This window comes from Microcaecilia unicolor, chromosome 9 (assembly GCF_901765095.1).
Source record: "Microcaecilia unicolor chromosome 9, aMicUni1.1, whole genome shotgun sequence".
Lineage (NCBI taxonomy): Eukaryota > Metazoa > Chordata > Amphibia > Gymnophiona > Siphonopidae > Microcaecilia > Microcaecilia unicolor.
In genome coordinates, this window is record NC_044039.1 from 184,601,675 (window position 1) to 184,625,452 (window position 23,778).

Here is a 23,778-nt window from a genome sequence, read left to right on the forward strand (position 1 = left end):
CACAAAATTATTCAAAGTTGTTAAATCGCAAGAGGATTATGAAAAATTACAAGGGAACCTTACAAAGACTGGGAATCCAAATGGCAGAAGACGTTTAATGTGAGCAAGTGCAAAGTGATGCATTTAGGAAAAAGGAACCTGAATTATAGCTATTTAATGCAAGGGTCCACGTTAGGAGTCAACAATCAAGAAAAGGATCTAGGTGTCATTGTTGATGATACGTTGAAACCCTCTGCTCAGTGTGCAGTGGCGGCTAAGTAAGCAAATAGAATGTTAGGTATTATTAGGAAAGGAATGAAAAACAAAAATGAGGTCGTTATAATGCCTTTGTATCGCTCCATGGTGACCGCATCTCTCGAACAGTGTGTGCTATTCTGGTCACCGCATCGCAAAAAAAGATATTTGGAATTAGAAAAGGTACAGAGAACGGCAACGAAAATGATAAAGAGGATGGGACGACTTCCCTATGAGAAAAGGCTAAAGTGGCTAGGGCTCTTCAGCTTGGAGAAAAGATGGCTGAGGGGAGATATGATAGAGGTCTATAAAATAATGAATGGAGTGGAACGGGTAGACGTGAATCATTTGTTTACTCTTTCCAAAAATACTAGAAACAGGACGCACGCAATGAAGCTACAACGTAGTAAATTTAAAACAAATCTCACTCAACGTGTAATTAAACTCTGGAATTCGTTGCCAGAGAATGTAGTCAAAGCAGTTAGCTTAGCGGGGTTTAAATTATTATAGCTTCCTAAAAGAAAAGTCCATAAGCCATTATTAAAATGGACTGGGGAAACCCCACTGCTTATTTCTAGGATAAGCAGCATAAAATGTATTGTACTGGATGAAGACTCAAAGCTATTTCTGTTGCATGAAGTGAATTTGAAGCAAAGGTCTAAACATGACAAAAAGTTATTCAAATGTACAGAGTGGGGGAGGGGGAATCTGTCACATAATGCCTGAACACTACCCCTAGCGCCCACTTGGGGTTAACCCTGTGGCCACCTGGAGGGTCCTACCCAGCACTGCCCAGGCCTACTGGCACCTGCACACATGCACCTACACTGGCATACCCTCTGGGTGAGTCTCCACTCACAAGTTACTTCCCTGGTGGTTTCTAGAGACACTGGGGTCACAATCCTAGGGGTCACAGTTCCCAGAAAACCACTCACGGACCAAGAACACAAACTGCCAGGATTCTTAGTCAGTACAGGACAACAGAGCTAATAAACTAATAAGTTTATTATTAAAAAGTAGAACAGTGAACAGTAAAAATGGTAAACAGCAAACAGAAACCGATAAAAACAACAAAGACTCGGTATTAAAGCTAAACAAACACTTTTTTACTACCTAAGTAGTACTTGGGGAGATCAGGAAAAGTAACTGCTCATAGGAATTAAACAGGGCCTCAAGGCAGAGGTCTACTCCCAACTGAGGCTAAGTTCTAGCACATTCTGGGCTAGGTCGGCTAGGTCTTTGGCTTCAGGGCCATTGAGGGCACAGAGCATTAGCACTAAGGGTGTTTGACCAATAGCACTGCAGGTTACTTTTCACCTCAATATGTTCCTTTGGGGAAGGTAAGCTAAAAAAAGAAAACAGACCTCTGCTACAGCTATAATGTAAAGGTCAAACACCAACTGCTGGCCAATCATCAAAGGAAATAAACTGAACAGAAGAAAAGTGTCATAGGACAGCATTACAAAGCATGAAAATTCACAGTTTCACCACAGCATCCATAAGAAAATCTTAGAGTGTTTGAGTATCTCTTGAGGCTCTGTCAAGTCTACCACTAAATAGGACAGTTTGCAGGGAGAGCAGTACCTTGGTAGTTTCAAAAGGTCAGCAGTTGTGGGTTAAGGAAATTTCTGAGGAAGAACAATGAAACACCTAAGATGACTTTAAAAGAACTAGAGAGGTCTCTGGCTAAGAATAAGGAAAAGTTCACATGTAAACAATTTCAAGATTACTCCACAAACACGGCCTGTAAGGGTGAGCAGTAAAAAGGAAGCCGCTGCTAGCGAACATCATAGGATGTGTCCACATAACATCTGTAAAGACACACTTAAGGGATACAGCACATAGTAACATAGTAGATGACGGCAGAGAAAGACCTGCACAGTCCATCCAGTCTGCCCAACAAGATAAACTCATATGCGTTACTTATTTGTGTTACCTGACCTTGATTTGTATCTGCCATGTTCAGGGCACAGACCGTAGAAGTCTGCCCAGCACTAGCCCCGCCTCCCAACCACCAGCCCCGCCTCCCACCTTGTATGTGTCCAAGAAAAGGTTATTTCCACTGGGCTTAGCACCCCCAATAATTTTGAAAAGTTGGCTCCTCTGTTTGCGAGGATAAATGGAAAGATGCATGGTGCAAAATACACCATGTTCAAACTAATTCAGGGCAGAGCAGGGGGTGGTCCTTGAGACAGCTCGGTCTCGGGCGAAACATATGTCGGGCAATCCCCCCCTGAGTTAGAAGAAATGAACATCTAAGACAAAGAAGCTAAGTTGACATTATATTAATAATAGTTTTTGAAATAATAAATAAAGAGCAACTTAAGTGGGCTTATGAAGATGATGGATGTCGTGTAGCATTGCCACTGTGATAATTTTTGATGGCAATGGACATCGCTGAGGCCATTTGAATACTTTAAAAATTGTAAAAAATTCCAAAACGTTTTTGCTGCACGAATTGAGGTGTTTATTAAGGTGTATAGTGGGATACAATATAAGTGTTTGGTGCAAAATACAGGCAGGTCCTGGAGAAACCCATGTTCCAGACTGCCACAGAACTGGGAGTAACGGAGAAGATTTACCTCTCAACAGGACAGTCATCCCAAGCACAAAGGCAGCAATGGAATAGCTCAGCAAGAAGAAAGTGAATGATCAAGACGACCTGAATCCAATAGAATATCTTTTGCAGTCCACAAAGTATTGCTAGCCAACTAAAACATCTTGAGTAATTCTGCCAAGAAGCATGGGCAAAACCCACACCAGCCTGCTGTGGTGGAAAGGTGGTAGGCACTTGTCCTAAACAATTCATGGTTTTTGTTGCTACTGCAAAAGGGACTTCCACTAAGGGCCCTGTTTACTAAGCAGCGGTACAGACACGTTAACGTTTTTTTTTACACATTACCCAAGTACGCGCCTACAATATCCCTATAAGCGCCTACACGGTTAGCGCGTGCTAAGTGCAGGAACGCTAAAAAACACTAACGCGCCTTAGTAAACAGGGTCCTAAGTATTGAGTTACAGTATGTGAAGACATCCAATGAAAACCTTTTGGTTTCTTAACCTGAATTACTATTTGAATATTGTTCTTTCACGTTGAGAGTGTAGCATATGTTTTGTAGACAAATGGAACACACTCCCACGTTTAGTGCAATCCAAATTGTATTTTTAGACAGTAGACTATGAAAAACACACAAGGGTGTGAACACTCTTTACAAGGCACTGAATAAGACAGAAAAACTGTTTTCTCTAGCTTCTCAACATTTTGCCTAGCACCTACGTTTCCAAAATATTTATGCAGCTCTGCTGTGTCCCATGGCACTGCTGTTCATCACTTGTTTCCATTTCAGTCCGGATGTGCAATCCGTGCTGACTCCAGACACAAGAAGTCCACAGTATTAATGTGGGCAAACTAGCCCCAGCTAAACCCAGGAATTCTCTTCAGCAAGTGGTGAGAGGGAAACCAAACACTGCAAAGAACACCTTTCCGCAACTCTACCGAGGAAACCCAACAAAACGTCCCCTGAATAAGAACCCCGCAACAGTCACATCAGTTTAGCACTTGAAGGGCCCGATTATATAATAGGAGGCTTTTGCGAGAAGTCCAAAACGCACCCATTTTTAACCTTACTTTATAAAGGTTTAAGACAGGTGGCCATAAAACAAGCAACCAGGACTAACCCTTGTAGCATGCAAATGTCAACTCACACATTTCCACCTGCTCTGAAGTTGGTGTGAGTATACATGGTGTGTGCACACGGATTTTATAAAATATATAGGTGCGTCACACCTCCACCTCTGCTTTACCAAACTATGCACACAAAATGCCTACATGCAGATCATTTAAAACTAGGCGCATACTATCTGTACACGTATTTTACACACATGCGCCTGGGCAAATTTTCTGAAAGGCCTTTCCGTGTGTCAAAGTGGCTTTACTCATAGGAAAAGCTTGATAAAATACCCCCAAAACATATTAAGACCAGGAATACAATATTCAAAACCACTGGGTCTTAGTCTGCAACAACAGAAACAAATCTTTACTGAATGAGGTTCGTGTACCTTACTGCCTTCACTTTGATAGAGAAGAGGTAAACACAGAGAACCAATCCACACACTGATTAGTCACCATCGACCATGCTTGTCTGACAGGTCATTGAACCTTCTTCAAAACCACTTATAGAATGACCAACAAACTTCAATAACCATCTGCACTGGAGGATAGGGAAAACATACTCAAAAGCTTTCACATTCAAGAATATTGCTCGACAGAAATATTTTAGCATTCATCTTGTGTTCAATCTCAGGTTTTACCGTGCAACCATGTCCACGGACTACAGCTAATTTTAGTGGATAGCCTAAAGGGGAGGGGGCGGAATGACAGCTCAAACAGCTAATGCGTTCTTGTGTCAGGAGATCACAGTGGCCAACCCTAGGTCCCAGAATTCTTTGCACAGACACTTCATCAGCTGCACAGTCCTAATGTGTTTGTAAACGTCTAGAGTTTACAGGTTTTGGCAAACTCAAGCATCTCTCTTTCACCTTGCTCTTCAGACAGTTTGACTTGGCACATAAAAGATCAAATGGGACACAGTTCCTGAATCATTTGATGTAAGACCAGCACACTACAACAAATAAAATAAACTATCTCACAGAAAGTATAACAGACATCCAGAGGAGGAGTAGCCTAGTGGTCAGTGCAGAGGACTTTGATACTGAGGAACTGGGTTCAATTCCCACTGCAGCTCTCTGTAACTCTGGGCAAGTCACTTAACCCTCCACTGCCCCAGGTACAATTAGTACATGTATATAATATGTAAACTAAATTGAGTGTAGTTGCAAAAATCACAGAAAAGGTGGTACATCAAGGCCCTATAATATCTTCTGAAAATATAAAATCAGCAGTTCCAAGCATATGAAGAATTTCAAAGTGTGTGAAGCCCTTTGCTAGGCCAGTAATTCTCAACTCAGTCCTTGGGGACACACCAATCTGTTGGGTTTTCAGAATACCACAATGAATATGTATGAGACCGATTTGCATGCTATGACTTCCACTGTATCCAGATCAATCTCGTGCATATTCAGAGTGTCCTAAACCAATGTAAGAGTCGGATACAATTGCCAAGCTTTTAGCTCCATATGTTCCCTCTTCACATATATGAGAGATTTTTCAAGGGTCCATTGACTGCCTTAAAGAACTGTTATGATGGGTCAATAAAAAGTATCACAATTTGCAAAAACTCCAATTTCCTCCAGGATAAACAGGGCTAAACAAAACAAGAAAAAAAAAAAAATATATATATATATATATATATACATACACATACATACATACATACACACACACAAATGTTTAATACAAATTTATAAATCAAAAAAAAAAAAGAAATGTTTATGAATAGTTGAGATATCAATTATTTCACGTTTATTTTATTTGTTACATTTGTATCCCACCTTTTCCCACTTATTAGTAGGCTCAAAGTGGCTTACATAGTTCCGGAGAGGTGGTTACAGACTCCGGTGTGAACAAATACAGTACAGAGGTACTATTACAGTGATATCAACATATTAATCATTAAATATCATATCCAGAATTTCTGTAACACTGTCACAGCCCATCCAAATCCCTGCAAAATACAGTGACAAATTTGCCTTAGTAATAACATTAACAGTTTATTATTCTATGTAACTCTTTCTTGCCCACTGAGCAAAAGGTCGGGTTACTATAAGTATTGTTTAAGACTATTTGTGAGTTCAGGAACGGGACCAGCAAGCTGGGAGGCCAAAAGGCAGGGCAGATCCACTCACTCATCACTCTCCTTCAATCAAGCAAGTCAGTCCAGGCCAAAAGCTGCAAATGCTAACCAAAAGGTTTCTTTAAACCCAGAGGAGGGAGAAAAATCAATGGGCAACTCCAACATTGCTCTCTCTCTCTGCTCCCCTGCCCACCTCGGGTCCAACCCCCCCCCCCCCCCTCTCTCTCTGCTCCCCCCCTCGGGTCCAACCTCTCTCTCTCTCTGCTTCCCCTCCCCTCGGTCCAACCTCTCTATCTCTCTGCTCCCTTCCCCCCCCCCATCCAACATTGCTTGCTTGATCTCTCTCTCTCTCTCTCTCTGCTGCCCCTCCCCTTGGGTTCAACCTCTCTCTCTGCTGCCCATCCCCTCAGGTCCAACCTCTCTCTCTCTCTGCTCCCCCTCCCCTCAGGTCTAACATCTCTCTCTGGGCTCCTGTCCCCCCACCCCACCCCCGGAGTCCAACCTCTCTCTCTCTCAGGTTCAACATCTCTCTCTGTGCTCCTCTCCCCCCCCCCCCCCCCCCCCCCCCCCCGTCCAACATTGCTTGCTTGATCTCTCTCTCTCTGCTGCCCCTCCCCTCAGGTTCAACCTCTCTCTCTGCTGGCCCTCCCCTCAGGTTCAACCTCTCTCTCTCACACATATAAATGAGCAAAACCTCACATATAAATGAGCAAAACCTTAACTAAAAATGATGGAAACAAACGTCTACAGTAGCTATTCTGAAAATATTTGTGAAATACAGCATTTAAATTCACCAAAACTCTGGTTAACGATGTTTTCTGTGTTATTACTTCCCATAGTCTCATGGGCTGCAGGTTTGTCACCCCGGCATAGACAAAGGGGAACTGTAGGAAGGTCTGCCTGCGATAAATGCATAAGGGGAATAAGGGATTACTAGAAAATTCAAATAAACAGGTCATCCAGTGCAGAAAACTGGTGAGCTACAGTACTAAAGGAAACAGGAAGCCAGTGTTGCACGAATAGTAAGGGAGAAACATGGTCAGTGCATTTGGCGTTATATAGGAGTTTCACCACAGTATTCTACAAAAGCCGAATTATATTCAGAATGTAAGTGGGACACCCACTAAAAGGAATTACATTAATCAAGATGGTTCAAAACAAAAGCATGAAAAACTACCTTTAAAATGCTGTCAAGGAAGAGTCTAAGAGTCCTCGAACGGCACCAACAGGTCAGGTTTTTAGGACATCTGTAATGAATATGCATGAGAGAGATCTGCATACAATGGAGTAAGTAGGCATGCAAATTCATTACAGACATCCTGAAAACCTAACCTGTTGGCAGCCCTCGAGAACTGGGCTAAGTGATCAAATCATCCTGAACACATAGAAAGATATTTTAACCACTGTTGAAATGTGAAAGGCACATGTAAGTTAGCGACCTATAAAGACCCCCAAGGGAGAAGACAGATTCTCTCAAAGGGATCTCCGATTCTGCAAAACAGGAACTAGATAAGTCTCCTACTTCAATGGACTTAATATCAATTTCCTAGTTATCCTCTAAACCAGGGTTGGCCAGTTTTGGTCCTCAAGGGCCACAATCCAGTCAGGTTTTCAGGATTTCCCCAATGAATATAGTGATGTGGTAGCCATGTTATGGTAGAACTAGAAGAGACATTTTTGAATATATGTCAGACTAAACCCCTAAAATACTACCGATATAATGATGACATTTGTATGACTTGGACCGAGGGGGAAGAAACTCTAAATTTTACAATTCTTTCAATACATATCATCCTACAACCAAATTCAAAATTGACTAATCCCCCCCAAAAAGTCAATTTTTTGGACACCACAGTTTCCATCAGCAATGGTGTATATAAACATCTATATACAAGAAACCTACAGACAAATGAGATCACCTCCACAACTCCAGCTTCCACCCTTCACATATAAAAAAAATCCATTATCCACGGCCTAGCCACAAGATACCACCATATCTGCTCTGACCCGGGGACAAAGATAAACACCTCAAAATCCTGACTGAATCCTTCAAACAAGAAGGCTACAACACCAAAATAATCTCCAAGAATGTTGCCTCCTCCCTTAAAATCCCATCCCACCAGAACTGGCCTTCCAACAGCCACCCAACTTAAAACACAAACTAGTGAAAAGCAAGCTCCCGATAGAAACTCAAAAAGAAGAGAATGGCACACATCCTTGAAATATATCCAGCTGCAAACTGTGCCAACACATTTCACAGGATCCCACAGCCATTCACAAAGGAAAAATATTCAACATAACGGAATCCATCACATGCTCATCTTCCAATTTGATATATATCATTCAATGTAAAAAGTGTAAAGGATGCTATATTGGAGAAACAAGCCAGATGCTATAGACAAAATTTAATTTACACAGACATATGAAAAATGCTAGTGCCAAACAGGATGTCACCTCTGTGGGACAACACTTTACAAAACCAGAGCACTGTATCAATGATTTTATGGTGAGAATACTAAAAGGAAACTAAGACAATCTAGGACTGTAAGACTTTGAAGTCAGAATGATTAAATATTTGACACTCACCTGACAGGACTTAAAGATCTGGGTTTTCTAGCTCATTATAAATCATAAACTTCTACTGCTTTGTCACCCTCTTATCTCCCGTGCATCTCTCCCTGTCTCTCATCCACCCAGCTCTCTCTGGGGTAGATGCACTAAAAAAAATCGTTAAAGGCCTTCCCTTACCGATTCCTTAGAGAATCGCTAAGAAACGGGCATGCATCAAGGAAATCGCATGCAAATGAGCTGGTCACTGCTAGCTCATTTGCATGGAATTTCCTTCCAAGCCAGTCGGCTAGCTGAACATGCGCAGAGCGGCCAAGCATTATGCTGGCTGCTCTGCGCATGCCAAAGACGTCCAAAAAGGATGTCCCTGACGAGCACTTGTCAGAGATGCGGGCCGGAGCGCAAGCTGCAGCCGCCGGTACAGCCTCACACTCTTGGCATTCCAAGCCACTCTCTTAAGGATATTGGAAGGAGCATCTCCTCTGACCCTGGTAGAGCTGCTGATCTTCCCTCAGAGCCACCCTTGCTGCCAGCCCCCGTACACACTCCCACCTCTCATTCTTTCTCCTTTTCTCCTCAAACTTGATCACCCCCACACCAGTGGCACACTCTCAGCTTGCTGCTCTTCATTCCCATGGCTCTCACGGGGGGTGGGAGGTGCCCCAAATGACCACCGCCGGCACTGAGACGTGCGAGGACGTCCAAATAAAAAAAAAACTATTTGGACATCCCTTTCGATTATGCCCCTCTTCCAGGTCTCTCTCAGCCAATCACAGCGCATTTAGCTGACACCGGTGACAGCTAAACGCGCTGCGATTGGCTGAGAGAGACCTAGAGGAGGGGCATAATTGAAAGGGACGTCCAAATCGTTTTTTTTTTATTTGGACGTCCTCACACGTCCCGATTCTCTCCAGCGGTGGTCATTACGGGCACTGAGAAGGACACCCATCACAAAAAAAATCTGGGGGAAAAAAACGTCCAAGTGCTTGTCAGGGACGGTTTTTTTTTTTTGTTTGTTTTAAGTGAAGGACATCCATGTTAGGCACTTTAGAAGGACGGCCCTGACGAGCACTTGGACATTTTTTTTTTTCCTTCCGATTCCCTCACAGCAGCCCCAACAAGAGATGCAGACCTCCGGTTAGGTTTTCCACAGTAAGGAGATCGGAAAACGGTTGTGCATCTCATTAGACTACGAATTATACACATTATAATACTAATTTGCTCATCTGCATTCCGTTTTCGTTAGCTACTACCGTGACAGGACAATGTCCTTTAGTGCATGTCCTGGTTTACTACTTGCACGTTAAACTGACTAGAACCAGTTTAAAACCCACATTACTGGCTCGTTTATTTTAGTGCATCTAGTCCTCTGTTTCTCACCTTACCGATCCTACCCTCTTCCTGTGAGACTGTCATTGGAAAACTTTGGTTTTCACTTATATATCAACATTTGCTTATTTCTAATCTGCAGAAATAGGGTTACCTTCGAAAGCTAATCAAAAAGTGTATTAAGTTAGTCCAATAAAAAAAAGGTATCACCTTATTTTCTTTTCTATGTTTTGTTGTATTTTTATTTCTTACCCAATGAATATGTATGAGACCCATTTGCATGCAAATAGATCTCACGCCTATTCATTGAGGAAATCCTGAAAACCAGACCTGGCGAAAGCCGAGGTTGGACACCTCTGCTCTAAATTTTTGGAACTTCAAGAATGCGAATACAATGACTGCTTGTCTGCATTCCTGCCTAAACAGGCTTGGGCCTATGCACATGAAGGACTGGGAACTTTTGTTATAAATAAAACCAGGAAGCCCATACTTATTACGCTGTCTCCCCACCACCCCTCATATGCAGGCATAAAGACTATTTTCCCAGAAGGGACACAAATTATATTACAGAGAGACAGAACACAATGACAGATTAACACCATACAGCCCATCTAGCCTTTCCAGTTTGCTTCCTTTTCCAGTGCCAGAGAGCAGAGTTCATCTCTAGCTTCCCTTCTTCACAATTAAGGATCTTCTGTGCTCCTTTCACACCTTCTTGAATCCAGTCACTGCCCTTGCCTCGACTCCACCCCCACCCCCTAACTAGGAAGCTATTTTACACATTCGCCACCCTGTCTGTGAAGTATTTTTTGAAGTTCCTCCCTTGTCTCGCCTCTCTTGAGCCTAGAGGCAGATGCACTAAAGCTAAATGAGCCTTTAATGACTCTCCAACGAGGAAAATTTGATCCGTTGAATGCATCAAAGGGCTTTTACCGAGGAAGCCAGCAGCTAACGAAAACGGAATGGAGATGAGCAATTAGTGTGAAAACCCCATTGAAACGACATGCACTAACCTTTTCCGATTGCCTTTACGCAGGAAAAAGGCAGGAAATCTAACGAGAGGTCTGGACCACTCGTTAGGACAGCTCTGTGCCAGGAAAAATCATTAAGTAAAAAAATAAACTTTGAGCCAATCCCAGCGCATTAGCAGAGCTAAAAGCGCTGTGATTGGTCCAAAGGACGTCAGAAAACACATAAATAAATAAAAATAAAAAAAGGATCGGGAGGGGGCAAGGGCGCTCATCAGGAGCGTCCTATACGGACGGCCTTGCCCCCCCCCCCCCCCGCTGCTCCCCACTTTCCGCCGCTCCCCCCACCCCGAAAAAGCAAAATTCTAGCAGCCCCTGCCCCCCTCCCTTCCTCACTACTCTCTCACCTCAGCTCCGCCTCCCGACATCCTCCGTCCTGTGCCCCGCCCCCTTTTGGGGTCGTCGCCGCCATTCCCCTCCTCCATCGGGCCCCCCTCCCTCTTACCGGGCCCATGCAGCGCCTCTCTCCTCTGTCCGAAGGCGCTGCACGGGCAAGAAGAAAGCTGATGCCTGCCTTCGCCCAGCTTCGATGGCGCGTCTTTCTCCTGCTGGGCCCGCCCCTGTCTGACGTCAGTAACCTGAATTTTGCTTTTTCGGGGTGGGGGGAGCGGCGGAAAGTGGGGAGCAGCGGGGGGGGGCAAGGCCGTCCGTACAGGACGCTCCTGATGAGCGCCCTTGCCCCCTCCCGACCCTTTTTTTTTATTTTTGTTTTGATTTGGGAGCCATGTGCTTGTGATTTGACTGTGTTTTGACTGTTTGTGGCATGCGCAGAGCAGCTAACATAACGCTTGGCTGCTCTGCGCATGATTTGGGGGCCGATTAACGATGTGTATTGTGATTCTTTGATACATTGTACGTTTCAATACCGATCTCAGCATGTGTGACTTTTTTTTTTGGTGCATTTTTCGTTATTTTAAAATCGTTAGGGACTTTAACGATTTAGATTTTTTTACGTTTGGTTGCTGCATCTGCCTCATAGTGTCATGATCTTCCCACTAGGAAATGCATTGCTGGCCTCTTCTGCTTTCTTTAATTTTCTGGATTGTGGCTCACAGAAGTACATAAGTAATGCCACACTGGGAGTAATGTCACAGAGTGGAGGAGTGGCCTAGTGGTTAGGGTGGTGGACTTTGGTCCTGGGGAACTGAGGAACTGAGTTCAATTCCCACTTCAGGCACAGGCAGCTTCTTGTGACTCTGGGCAAGTCACTTAACCCTCCATTGCCCCAGGTATAAATAAGTACCTGTATACAATATGTAAGCCGCATTGAGCCTGCCATGAGTGGGAAAGCGCGGGGTACAAATGTAACAAAAAAAAAGACCAAGGGTCCATTGAGCCCAGCATCCTGTCCATGACAGCGGCCAATCCAGGCCAAGGGCACCTGGGAAGCTTCCCAAACGTACAAACATTCTATACATGTTATTCCTGGAATTGTGGATTTTTCCCAAGTCCATTTAGTAGTGGTTTATGGACTTGTCCTTTAGGAAACCGTCTAACCCTTTTTAAACTTTGCCAAGCTAATCGCCTTCACCATGTTCTCCGGCAACGAATTCCAGAATTTAATTATGAGTTGGGTGAAGAAAGATTTTCTCCGATTTGTTTTAAATGTATTACACTGTAGTTTCATCGCATGCCCTCTAGTCCTAGAATTTTTGGAAAGCGTGAACAGACGCTTCACATCCACCTGTTCCACTTCACTCATTAATTTATATACCTCTATCATGTCTCCCCTCAGCCGTCTCTTCTCCAAGCTGAATAGCCCTAGCCTCCTTAGTCTTTCTTCATAGGGAAGTCGTCCCATCCCCGCTATCATTCTAGTCGCCCTTTGCTGCACCTTTTCCAATTCTACTATAACTTTCTTGAGATACGGCGACCAGAACTGAGCACAATACTCAAGGTGCGGTTGCACCATGGAGCAATACAATGGCATTATAACATCCTCACACCTGTTTTCCATACATTTCCTAATAATATCCTTGTTCAGTTGTAGCTCAAGGCTAAGTTACATTCAGAATGGCAGGTATTTACACCTTTGAAGAATTTAAATCTCTCTCATACTGCCTCCCTAGTTCCTCTACTCTATATGTAATTAGATCCTGGAGTCTCATCTCACAGGGCTATTGCTGCAAAATTTGCAACATTTTAGTAGCCTTCTCTGGATCATCTCATCTGTCTTTACCAAGGGTTCTCCACCCAGAGCAAACCCAGCCAGTCAGGTTTTCAGGATACCCACAATGAATACACATTAAACAGATCTGCATGCACTGCCTCCATTGTATGCAAATCTATCTCAAGCATATTCATTTTGAAGATCAGGAAAACCCAACTGGCCAGGTGTGTCCCGAGGACTTCATTGAGAATTCTGGCCTAAAGTATTAAAATAGATCAATCACTATTAGGAGTTTCTCTCTCCAGTTGAGAATCACAACCAAGGGTTTACCGTAGCGTAGAGAGAGGAAGGAGTGAAAGAGGCAGAGAAGAAGTTCAAGAAAAAGCAACCACAGCTATATAATATAATAATACAAGTATTGCCATACTGAGACAGACCGAAGGTCCATCAAGCCCAGCATCTTGTTTCCAACAATGGCCAATCCAGGTCACAAGTACCTGGCAAAATCCCACAACAGTAAAATACATTTTATGCTGCTTATCCTAGAAATAAGCAGTGGCTTTTCCCATTTTAGGGAAAATCCACTGCTTATTTCTACCCCCACAAAAACAAGAAAAGCTCAGCTCCAGAAGTCACCTCCTGCCCTGACAGAAACACCACCAACAGCAGTTGTACAAGTTCAAAATCGAGGCTCCCAAGCAAACTTTTACTGAGCCCCCCCCCCCCCCCCCCACAGCAGCAGGAGGAATGGGGAAGTGCTCAGCAGACAGCCCAGAAAGACCTGCTTTGTTTGCACCTCCCATAAGACAGAGAGGTTGACATCAATGGAATAGGCCTATCTTCTCCTGCAGAGGCTAATGGCCTTGTTGTGAATAAAGGGGAGTCCCCAAGGCTCCACTTGCCGCTGCTCAGACACCATTCACTCTATGGCCAGCCCATCGATAAACAGACTCAGCAAGAAGCATTGAACAGCAGCTTTAAAAATGGGATATTCTTCACTAAAGAATGGTTATTTTTAAACCTATACACGATCATATGTTTTCCATTCCAGGTGTGAGAATTTGGAACATATTACCTCATGAACTAAGGCAAATGACCTCATACTTAGATTTTAGAAAGGTTTTGAAAACTTATTTGTTTGAGGGTTGATGGGGTTTTAATGTTTTAGTTGATTATATTTCCCTCAGATGTTGAGGTCTCTTGGAATGTAAATTGCTACAAAACCATGTTGAATGTGGCAGTATACAAAAGCAAAGCACCAAGGACCTGGCACAGAGGTAGTGCCCTAGACATGGGTGTGGTAAACAGTGCCAACGAAAGCCATGGGAAATCCCATGATCCCTCTTCCCCAGGCACCTGGAGAAGATGCTTAAGTGCATCACCTCCTGCTACCAGCCCCAAGAACTGCAAAAGCATGAGACTTGGCCCAGCAGACTAGGCCCAGCATGAGACTTGGCCCCCGCTTTAACAGAACCAAAGGCCTAGGTTCCATTACAGAACACAAGCACATCCCAGAATCAACATCCATCTAGGCATCAGCATTTAAGCCATCCATACAGCTGGTGTAAATGTGATCTTTTAAACATGGCAGGGACATGTGTTAACAGTATTAAGTTCTGTGCATAAATGGGAATTCTGCCGACGTCCCACCCCTGTGTAGATGCAAGATAAGACAGGTATTTACAGACTTGTTAGGTATAATATTAGCATATACACATATATGTGTGCACGTAACATGTACATGCTAGTATTCTAAACATTTACACGCATAACACGCATGTAAATGTTACTGCCTAGCTAATACATAGAACTGCCCTTAATGTGCTTAAGGGCTTCTCTGGTTGCCAGAGTTTGGGAGGGACTGCTAATTTATTTGAATACAGATGCCAGGAGACCATTCAGCCACGCTGCTGTTAAAGCCAAGTACAGCTCCCGCACAGCAAGGTCACTGGTATAAATGTTGCCTATTTCCCACCTGTTCTATCTGTACATTGTGCCCAGCAATTTCCCCATTCTCTGTCTTGCACCCTACACTCCCCTTTCTATACTCTACCCTTATCTTTGCATACTTTGCAACCTGATACAATCAATGATACTACGCCTTTTAGACTACTGAAATGGAATTTATACGGGATGCAAAGAACAAAAATTAAAGAAACTTCAGACCGCTCAAAACACAACAGCTTGACTTATCTTTGAAAATACGCGATTTGAAAGCGCAAAACCCCTCCGCAAAAAACTACACTGGCTCCCAATCAAAGAATACATTGCTTTCAAAATCTGCACTCTGGTCCACAAAATTATCTACGGTGAAGCCCTGGGATACATGACAGACCTGATCGACCTACCAACTAGAAACACATCCGAATCAACACGAACGTACCTAAATCTGCACTACCCAAGCTGCAAAGGCCTCAAATACAAATCAACTTACGCATCCAGTTTCTCCTACATAAGCACACAACTGTGGAACGCATTACCAAAAGCCTTGAAAAATACGTACGACCACCTAAACTTCTGGAAAAAACTAAAAACTAACCTGTTTAAAAAGGCGTACTCTACCAATCCAACATAAATGCCTGATCTCTGCAACACAACAAAACTAAAGTACGTAATGGACATAACACAACTCTTCCGTTGTACGATTCCCTAATGTGGCTGTGCTACATGAACTTTATCTTACCACAATACCACTTTGTATTTGTTTACACTGGAGTCTGCAAACGCCTCTCCGGTACTATGTAAGCCACACTGAACCTACAAATAGGTGAGAAAATGTGGGATACAAATGTAACAAATAAATAAAATAAAATACTGTCCCCATACTCTCTCATCCCATCCCACAGTCCCAATTCCTTCGTCTTCCTGCCCTTATCTCTCTCCTGCCCTTATCTCTCTCCTCCCCCTCCCATTGTTCCCACTCCTGCCACTACCCATGCTGCCTGCACCAGTATTCTCCACAAAAAAATATTTCTATCTGCCTTCATATGGTGCTCAACATCCCCTCTCTTCTTCCATTGACAAAGAGTGCAAATCTTTTCCTCCTGCTCCACCCCTGCACCAAAGTAGGCTAACCTGCAAGCTTCCATCAAGAAAAACAAACAAAAAAATGCTTTCCTTTGACCCTCTTCTACCTCTTGCATCCATCTCTGGAATCAAGGAGTTCAGTAGATCTTCAGTTCAGTGAGGAAGGTGTGCAAGGAGACATGGAGATTTGGCAGACTTTGGGATGCATGAAACTGTGTCTGTCATTTCAGTGGTTGTGGCAATGGCAGCTCTCGCTTGTACTGTGCAGGTGATTGGTTATCATCCATGAAGCAGTGGTATTGCAACGACGAGTGCAGGTATAAAAAAAACCCCAGCTCCCCCTGTAAAATGTGAATTATGTGTGGCACGGTCTGGCTTGTAGCCCAAAAATAACCCAACCCATACACACACACATGTTCCAGCTGGAGAAAAGTAGCTCAACTGGGCATGAAACAGCCCAATCTGACATAAGAGATGCAATCTCACCACTGCTTTTCAGACCTAAAGCAGCAGGGGTGTTCTGCTCCAGCCCCTCCCTCCAGTCAGCCTGCAGGGAAGAAAATGGGAGGGGTGAGCTCTTGCTCCTGCCCCTGGTCTACTATTAGCTGACCCCTCCCCTGTCCACAGTTCCACTTCCTTTTTGTCCACAAATTAAGCCCTATCTCAGCCTCTCCCCCTGGGAAGCAAAGAGCCTCTGCCTGAAGCTACATTTTCCCCAATTCAAGAGCAGGTGCTTAATGAGGGATAGCTGGTTGGGGAGTTATTCTGGATTCTGCAGGACAGAAAATGACTCAGTCACCATGTTATAGCAGATTTCTGCCACAATTCTTTATCTAAGGAATATCTTCAGCCCTAGAGACTACTACTTACTGAAAGGACTGAAAAGATACTGAGTATAAGTCTCAACTGGACTGAAAAGGCCAACACCAAAGCATCAAAACATGAGAAATGTGACTCTAGCCTCTGGTCCTGTTGAACCAAGCCTGGTCCGAAATCCTGGAACTGAGAGTTAAGGTGAGTTTGCTTCTGAACTAGATGAAGATTTCTACATTGAAAATAACAAGAACCAACATGAAGCTAACTAAACACTCCTTTCCAGAGAAAAATCAATAGCAAAACCTCAAAAGAGGACTGAGGTTCCAGTCTGCTCCCTGAACCAACAGGATGTGATATCATTAGTGGGATCCAGGAAGTTGTTGCCACTTATTTCTATATTTATTTATTAAAACATGATTTACTGTCCTGAGTATGCAAATCAAGGCAGTGAACAAAGCAAAATACTAAAAAAGTATAGCATTATACAGGAGCAAAGGAACATTATTTTGCTTGGGATGGTCAAACCAATATCAGTCCATGCTCCTCCCCTCCATCTACCTGGTCGCTGAAGCTGTGTGAGAAAAAAAATGGTAGGGCCCTGGCCCATGTAACTCACCTAATTCTACTGCCTATGGCATTATACACAAGAACAGTTTCTAGTCTACTGCTCTAGACCTCTCTGAAGTGACCCAATCCTGGAATGCTGACAAAGAGAGAAATTAATGAGACTGTGATACAAGCGGTTAGCTCAGCAGGGTTTAAAAAAGTTCCTAAAAGAAAAGTCCATAAGCCATTATTAAGATGGATTTGGGAAAATCCATTGCTTATACTGGCATAAACTGCATAAAATCTTTTTACTCTTTGAGAGCTCTCCAGGTACTTGTGACCTGGATTGGCTGCTGTTGGATGCTTATGTAACCTTGAAGGCGCTGCCACACAAAGAGAACTGCTGCCCTGCTGATCGAGTCTAAGCAGTATGCACTGCATTTGTAGCAACAAGGAAGCTACACTGGGTACGAATAAGACACCTATAAAACTGGCAGGAACAGCAATCCACATTCCAGCTGACGTCGATTTGTTCCACAGCCTTCTTTGGGTGTTAAAAATGTAAGGTGCGTCTCTTGCACTTTTAAGTGAGAAATGCCAACATCACAAGCTCTTCCAAGCTAAACTCAACCAGCACTGCCCTACACCACTAAGTAAGAGACAGGACCAGTTTAGCATCTGCTGCTAGGAAGCAGAGAATAAACACTCCAAAACGAAACGTTTATCTTGGACAAAAAGCAGAAACTGCCACTGAAGCCTCCGCAGCTAAATGTACTGAGCAGAGGCATCAGATGGACTCCAATGCCAGCAGACACTACAGACGAGCAGTTTTCAAGCGCCGGCGACATGCGACAGACATATGCTGATTAGCTGCCTCGCTTGAATATCTAATAGATGATTAGCAACCAGCATGCAATCATACCATACACATCAGAAATATCTCCCTATCATTAAACCCACACAAGACCCTGTAAATAATTTGCTAGCATATCTTTTTTTTTTTTTTTTGTCTGTGGTCAGTCCACATTTCCCAGATCTATTTGCCAATCAACCCTTAGCAGGCAGAAAAAAAAATGTAATTCGATTAACCAAATTACATTTCGTGGTAAACGAGTTCACCAGTATTAAACCAGCTATACAACAATAAGCAAAGGAGCATATATTTTGGCAAAAAAGAAACGAGCGACATGTTTGGCTTTGAAGTGGGCGGGGATGAGCAGCAGGAATGAAGGCCAAGAGACAGACAGGGATCGGCAGAGGACTGCGGAGAAATCAACGGAACCCAGTACAGTCCCAGAGCAGCCGAGGCATGGACAGGCAGATACGCGTTCCGCACGCAATACCTAAGGCTAGTAGTGATCAGGAGCCAAGAGCAGCCTTTCCCCAAGGAGATCGTAAGATACCAAGTCACACGCATTCGGCAGCACTACTCACACTCTCAGACGCCGAGCACCCATCCTCCTCACACGCATTCGGGGATCGGTGGGGGGACCGGTCTCCTCCTCACACGCATTCGGGGATCAGCCTCCCCTCCGCATGATCTGCCATCTCTCCCACTCTCCTCCTTCCTTGTCCGCGATACGGTGGCACCTCTACCTCCAACACCTCCCCGCCCCCCAAATCAAACTCATACCTGAGGTCGCCCACTAATAATCCCACAGCGTTCCTTCTCCGCTGCCCCGTGTGACCGTCCCCTATGATACACCTACTACACACAAGGAGGTTTTATTAAAACCTCTTTGATACACACACAAGGAGGTTGGATTAAAAAAACCAGGAGACGAAGTGACGTCAACACGTTGAAACCGATTAGGTTTGTCGCCCCTGCGTGGCCGTCATCCCCGTACACTCAAAACCAAAGCAAACCTATGAGTTTCTGCATCCGTGTTCTCGTTCTTTTTTTGTTGGTAGCATTGTTTTAATTTAGTCTCACTTATGTTTTCAAACATGCAGCATACGGATGTATACAGAGGAAGTATAATAACGGAATAACTTTTTCATAGGTACAGTAGTAATTTGTTATAAATCTTAATCAGTGTGTCATTTGGAGGGGCTGATTTTAGGGACACCCTAGCATGTGTTATATTCCTGCAGACTTTTTTTTTTCTCCTGGTAAAAGGGCCACAAAAATAGACATCATGTTATGACAATAAGGTGCTCAACTTTCAGAGTTTCTATCTACTTATTTATTTACTTATTTATGACATTTATATCACGTATTAAACATGAATTAGGTGGAAACCTGGGAGCATTTACAAAACTTTTTTCCTGTGCCTACATCAAAAGAACAATGGCATGTGGGAACTTGCTCCTTTTGTTTTGTGGATTGCAGTGGTATATTATACAGATTATATCTTATGAAGAGATCATGTGTATTATTAAATCATCAAAAGAGAAATATATATGTAATATAAAACATAACCTAAATACCATGTAAAACTCCAAATATTAACATATTGGTGCTCAGTTTCCAATGGTGGTCTCAGCTGGTGCAGCTCAAAGAGCTTAAAAGGCTGATAACGCCTTACTCAATCATTGCGCCATCTATAAGTCATAAAGTTGCTTATATATGTGTGTAAATACTACTTATCTCATTGAGTAGCTCATAGATGCTTCAGCTGCTTTGTAGATGTCAATGAAGAAAACACCAAAAACCCAATGTATGTTCAAATCATCAAAAAGTGTCCAAAATCAAAACATTAAAACAAAATCATGAGGTTGAAGCCAGAAAGTTGTTTTAAAAAGTACCTTTGCTTGAAGAATCCTCTAGATGGAATAATTCCTAATCTTAGTTCTATCTCTTCTGTTAATCAAATGTTTCAAACTTAAATAGATTGTAGAATCTTCAAGACTGAACTATATGCAGACAACAATCCAATATTCCGTGTCAAACATGCTGTGTCCAATATTGCTGCTGCAAACACTCACAATCCCAATCCTGGCATCAAATAATAATTAAAAGTAAATCCCAATCTTGAAACAAATTGAAACCAGTTCTAATTCTCCAAAGATCTCTGCCGATCTCCTCTGCCAATCTCTACACAGTCCAGTGTTTTGCCATTTGCATCTTTAGATCAGACAATATGTCATATCACCTTTTATGTCATATCACCGTCTGAAAATAACAAGAAGAAGCATAAGGAGTGTCAAAGCAAATGCAAGGCGCAGATAAAGAAGGCCAAGAGGGATTACGAAAAAAAGATAGCGTTTGAGGCAAAAAAACATAGCAAAAATTTTTTCGGTATATTAAAAGCAGGAAGCCGGCAAAAGAATCGGTTGGGCCGTTGGATGACCGAGGGGTAAAAGGGGCAATCAAGGAAGACAGAGACGTAGCGGAGAGATTGAATGAATTCTTTGCTTCGGTCTTCACCAAGGAAGATTTGGGTGGGATACTGGTGTCGGAAATGGTATTTCAAGCGGACGAGTCGGAGAAACTTACTGACTTCACGGAAAACCTGAAAGACGTAATGGGGCAGTTCAGCAAACTGAAGAGTAGCAAATCTCCAGGACCGGATGGTATTCATCCTAGAGTACTGATAGAACTGAAAAATGAGCTTGTGGAGGTACTGTTAGTGATATGCAATTTATCCTTAAAATCGAGCATGGTACCGGAAGATTGGAGGGTGGCCAATGTAACGCCAATTTTCAAAAAAGGTTCCAGGGGAGATCCGGGAAATTATAGACCGGTGAGTCTGACATCGGTGCCGGGGAAAATGGTAGAGGCTATTATTAAAAACAAAATTACAGAGCACATCCAAGGACATGGATTACTGAGACCAAGTCAGCACGGTTTTTGTGTGGGGAAAATCTTGCCTGACCAATTTACTTCATTTCTTTGAAGGAGTAAACAAACATGTGGACAAAGGGGAGCCGGTTGATATTGTGTATCTGGATTTTCAAAAGGCTTATGACAAGGTACCTCATGAAAGGCTAGAGAGGAAATCGGAGGGTCATGGGATAGGAGGAAATGTACTATTTTTTTTTTGTTACATTTGTACCCCGCGCTTTCCCACTCATGGCAGGCTCAATGCGGCTTACATGGGGCAATGGAGGGTTAAGTGACTTGCCCAGAGTCACAAGGAGCTGCCTGTGCCTGAAGTGGGAATTGAACTCAGTTCCTCAGGACCAAAGTCCACCACCCTAACCACTAGGCCACTCCTCCAGGATAGGAAACAGAGAGTGGGATTAAATGGGCAGTATTCACAATGGAGAAGGGTAGCTAGTGGGGTTCCTCAGGGGTCTGTGCTAGGACCGCTGCTTTTTAATATATTTATAAATGATTTAGAGATGGGAGTAACTAGCGAGGTAATTAAATTTGCTGATGACACAAAGTTATTCAAAGTCGTTAACTCGCGACAGGATTATGAAAAATTACAGAAGGACATTTACGAGACTGGGAGACTGGGCGGCTAAATGGCAGATGACTTTCAATGTGAGCAAGTGCAAGGTGATGCATGTGGGAAAAAAGAACCCAAATTATAGCTACATCATGCAAGGTTCCACATTAGGAGTTACGGACCAAGAAAGGGATCTGGGTGTCGTCGTCGATAATACACTGAAACCTTCTGCTCAGTGTGCTGCTGCGGCTAGGAAAGCTAATAGAATGTTGGGTATTATTAGGAAAGGTATGGAAAACAGGTGTGAGGATGTTATAATGCCGTTGTATTGTTCCATGGTGCGACCACATCTTGAGTATTGTGTTCAATTCTGGTCGCCGCATCTCAAGAAAGATATAGTAGAATTGGAAAAGGTGCAGCGAAGGGCGACTAAGATGATAGCGGGGATGGGACGACTTCCCTATGAAGAAAGACTAAGGAGGCTAGGGCTTTTCAGTTTGGAGAAGAGACGGCTGAGGGGAGACATGATAGAGGCATATAAAATAATGAGTGGAGTGGAACAGGTGGATGTGAAGCATCTGTCCACGCTTTCAAAAAATACTAGGACTAGGGGGCATGCGATGAAACTACAGTGTAGTAAATTTAAAACAAATCGGAGAAAACTTTTCTTCACCCAACGCGTAATTAAACTCTGGAATTCGTTGCCTGAGAACGTGGTGAAGGCGGTTAGCTTGGCAGAGTTTAAAAGGGGGTTAGACGGTTTCCTAAAGGACAAGTCCATAAACCGCTACTAAATGGACTTGGGAAAAATCCACAAATCCAGGAATAACATGTATAGAATGTTTGTACGTTTGGGAAGCTTGCCAGGTGCCCTTGGGCTGGATCGGTCGCTGTCGTGGACAGGATGCTGGGCTCGATGGACCCTTGGTCTTTTCCCAGTGTGGCATTACTTATGTACTTATGTAATATTTGGAGTTTTACATGGTATTTAGGCTATGTTTTATATTACATATATATTTTTCTTTTGATGATAATACACATGATCTCTTTATAAGATATAATCAGCATTGCTAATTCAAAGAGATAATAATATTAATATTCCTCATTTATGATATAATAATGTGGTATATTATAAAATGCACTTGATATTTTTTAATACTATTATTTAGAAGACAAATATTGAATAATGAGGGCAGAACTGCAGAAGCCCAGACTTGGACTAAATGTGCCAGCATTGTCCAGTTCAACAAACTATTGGCCCCCAAGTTCACACAAAGTTAATTATGTTCAACGGAAAATAAATCTTTTGGCTCAGGCTGCTTACTATGTAAATATTCCATCACTGTTTCATTATTGCTACCAAGTATTATATTTTAAGGCCATTTGCTTTCAACTTTGTTTTAATTCATTTATCCAGTTCTTACAGCACATGGTTTTGCTTTTTAAACCCAAAGGTGAATCAACAATTATTTATTTATTTTGGCACATTTATACCCCGCATTATCCCACAAGAGCGACAATCAAACATATAAATGGCAAGTGACCGACTCACCTGCAAATGCGCAGTAGAGACTTCCCTCTCTGTTCCGCCCTCGCGTCAAGACGTGATGACGTCAGAGGGTGGAACAGAGAGGGAAACGGAGTCGGACTGTCGGACGCTGCCACTGGAGCCTGGAAACGAACATCGCGCGCACCAACCTCCACCCTCCCCCCATCCCCGCTGCCGCTGCTGCCCCCCTCCATATCGGGCCCCCTGCACTGACCTGACGGTGCCTCTCACCTCCGTGTGGAAGCGCTGCAGGCAGCAGCAGAGCGATCTGCTGCTGCCTGCAGTGCTTTCACACAGAGGTGAGAGGCGCCATCAGGTCAGTGCAGGGGGCCCAGCACGGAGGGGGGAGGGAGCGGTGGTGAGGAGGGTAGCTGGAAATCTTGCCCGTTTTGACGGGCTTAACAGCTAGTTAGGTATAAACTGTGTTGTTTCTGACTTTACTTGTTTTGAACTGCTTTGGGTCCTACTGATTTGTACATCT

The 23,778-nt window shown here is 43.4% G+C and overlaps 1 protein-coding gene across 1 annotated transcript in view; it reads right to left on the reverse strand.

Moving 5' to 3' along the window:
* The window catches only part of CEP170B (centrosomal protein 170B), a 155,210-nt gene extending 136,065 nt beyond the window's left edge, over nt 1–19,145 (reverse strand). The window contains exon 1 of the mRNA XM_030214678.1: nt 19,045–19,145. The gene's annotated coding sequence lies outside the window, so the exon portion shown is untranslated. The remainder of the gene's footprint in view (nt 1–19,044) is intronic.
* Nucleotides 19,146–23,778: the final 4,633 nt, after the last annotated feature.